This window comes from Cebus imitator, unplaced genomic scaffold, assembly GCF_001604975.1.
Source record: "Cebus imitator isolate Cc_AM_T3 unplaced genomic scaffold, Cebus_imitator-1.0 Scaffold52, whole genome shotgun sequence".
Taxonomy (NCBI): Eukaryota; Metazoa; Chordata; class Mammalia; order Primates; family Cebidae; genus Cebus; species Cebus imitator.
Window position 1 is genome coordinate 4,703,537 of NW_016107367.1, and position 3,309 is coordinate 4,706,845.

The window sequence follows — 3,309 nt, forward strand, 5'->3', positions numbered from 1 at the left end:
ACTCCCACAGCTCAATAATAATAAGAAAAACAATTTGATTTTAAACGTTGTGATTATAAAATTTGAGCCGACATTTCACCAAAGAAAATACAAATATGGCAGATAAATACATGAAAAAGCTCTCAAAATTATTTGTCTTTAGGGAAAAACAAATTGAAAGTATCATTTTAAAATTGGGGTGCATCTGATACCAAGTGTTGGTTAAGGGTGAGAAGCAATTTCCACTGTCATAGATGGCTGCTAAAAATGCAAAGTGGTGCAATAATTTGAAATACACTTTCTTATAAAGTTATAATACCTACCATACTGTCAATCTTATTCATAGATAGTTTCCCAAGAGAAATGAAAACTTATGTCCACACAAAGACTTTGAAGGAGTTAAAAATATAACCCTCTAGCATATTGACTATTTAAGTTAAAGGCACTTGGAAAACAGCAGGTGCTAAAAGATTACTCTGACCTTTGTGCTGTTTCTTAAAAGCAAAAGGTGAAATTCCCTTGTGAAAGATGCAACAACTTTATCCTCAAGGATGAGAAATTGAGACCAAGAGAATTCTGCACAGACCTTGTTAAAATAACTCTTTCAAGTCTCCCTACATGATTTAGTTGCTTCTTCAAACTTACTATTCTTTGTCCAACTCATATTTATGTAACTGATTCTAACTGCTTCTTTGGTTCTTCATTTCTTTATGAGGGCTCCCATGCTGCATAATACTTGTATTAAATACATTTGTGTGGTTTTCTCCAGTTAATTTATCTTACATCAATTTAATTCTCCAACCCAGCTGGGACCCTGAAAGGATGAGGGTAGGATTTTGTCTCTCCTTTAACTTGTATTTGAATATTCATAGTATCTTCATTTGTAATTGTAAAAAAAAAAAAAAAAACCTGGAAACAAATAAACAAATGGTGGTATATTTACACAAGAAAATACTACTTAGCAATAAAAAGTGACATGCTGCTGATACAGGCATCAACACTGATGAATCTCAAAACCATTAAGCTAAATGAAGAAATTCAGATGCCAAGGCTACATACTGTATGATTAATTATACATAATGAAAAATTTAAAACAATTATATGGACAAGCAGATCAGTGGTTGCCCAGGGGTTGGGGGAGGGGCTTAACAATAGATGAACATTCAGGAGATTTTGGGGGGAATAAGAATGTTCTATTCCATCATTGTGACCATGAACATTTGTCAAAAGCCAAAACCCATCAGTGTGCTGTATCCAGGAAACCCATCTCACATGCAAGGATACACAAAGGCTCAAAATAAAGGGATGGAGGAAGATTTATGAAACAAATGGAGAGCAAAAAAAGCAGGAGTTGCAATTCTCGTCTCTGATAAAATAGACTTTAAATCAACAAAGATCAAAAGAGACAAAGAAGAACATTACATAATGGTAAAATGATCAATGCAACAAGAAGAACTAACGATTCTAAATATATACACACCCAATACAGGAGCACCCAGATACCTAAAGCAAGTTCTCAATGATTTACAAAGAGACTTAGACTCCCACACAATAATAGTGGGAGACTTTAACACCCCATTGTCAATATTAGACAGATCAACCAGACAGAAAATTAACAAGGATATCCAGGACTTGAACTCAGACCTGGACCAAGCAAACCTAATAGACATTTACAGAACTCTCCACCCCAAATCCACATAATATACATTCTTCTCAGCACCACATGGCACCTATTCTAAAACTGACCACATAATTAGAAGTAAATCACTCCTCAGCAAATGCAAAAGAACAGAAATCATAACAAACAGTCTCTCAGACCACAGTGCAATCAAGTTAGAACTTAGAATTGAGAAACTAACTCAGAACCGCACAGCTTTATGGAAACTGAACAACTGGCTTTTGAATGTTGACTGGATAAACAATGAAATGAAGGCAGAAATAAAAATGTTCTTTGAAACCAATGAGAATGAAGATACAACGTACCAGAATCTCTGGGACACATTTAAAGCAGTGTCTAAAGGAAAATATATAGCAATAAATGCCCACATGAGGAGCAAGGAAAGATCTAAAATTGACATCCTATTGTAAAAATTGAAAGAACTAGAGGAGCAAGATTAAAAAAAACTCAAAACCTAGCAGAAGACAAGAAATAACTAAGATCAGAGCAGAACTGAAGGAGATAGAGACACAAAAAACCCTTTAAAAAAATCCATAAATCCAGGAGCTGGGTTTTGGAAAAGATCAACAAAATAGACCACTAGCCAGATTAATAAAAAAGAAAAGAGAGAATAGTCAAATAGATGCAATAAAAACCGATAAAGGGGATATAACCACAGATTCCACAGAAATACAAACCATCATCAGAGATTATTACAAACAACTCTATGCACATAAACTAGTAAACCTTGAAGAAATGGATAAATTCCGGGACACTTGCAGCCTCTCAAGCCTAAACCAGGAAGAAGTCAAAACCTTGAATAAACCAATAACAAGGTCTGAAGTTGAGGCAGCAATGAAGAGCCTACCACCCAAAAAAAGCCCAGGTCCAGATGGGTTCACAGCCAAATTCTGCCAGACATACAAAGAGGAGCTGGTACCATTCCTTCTGAAACTATTCCAAACAATCCAAAAGGAGGGAATCCTTCCCAAATCATTTTATGAGACCAATATCATCCTGATACCAAAACCTGGCAGAGACTTAGCAAGAAAAGAAAACTTCAGGCCAATATCCATGATGAACATAGATGCAAAAATCTTCAATAAAATACTGGCAAACCAATTGCAACAGCACATCAAAAAGCTTATCCACCATGATCAAGTAGGCTTTATCCCAGGGATGCAAGGCTGGTTCAACATACACAAGCCTATAAACATAACTCACCACATAAGCAAAACCAAAGACAAAAACCACATGATTATCTCAATTGATGCAGAGAAGGCCTTTGACAAAATTCAACAGCCCTTTATGCTAAAAACCCTCAATAAAGTAGGTATTGATGAAACGTATCTCAAAATAATAAAAGCTATTTACAACAAACCCATAGCCAATATCATACTGAATGGGCAAAAGCTGAAAGCATTCCCTTTGAAATCTGGCACTAGACAAGGATGCCCTCTTTCACCCCTCCTATTCAATATAGTATTGGAATTTCTAGCCAGAGCAGTTAGGCAAGAAAAAGAAATAAAGGGAATTCAATTAAGAAAGAAGGAAGTCAGGCCGGGCGCGGTGGCTCAAGCCTGTAATCCCAGCACTTTGGGAGGCCGAGGCGGGTGGATCACGAGGTCAAGAGATCGAGACCATCCTGGTCAACATGGTGAAACCCCGTCTCT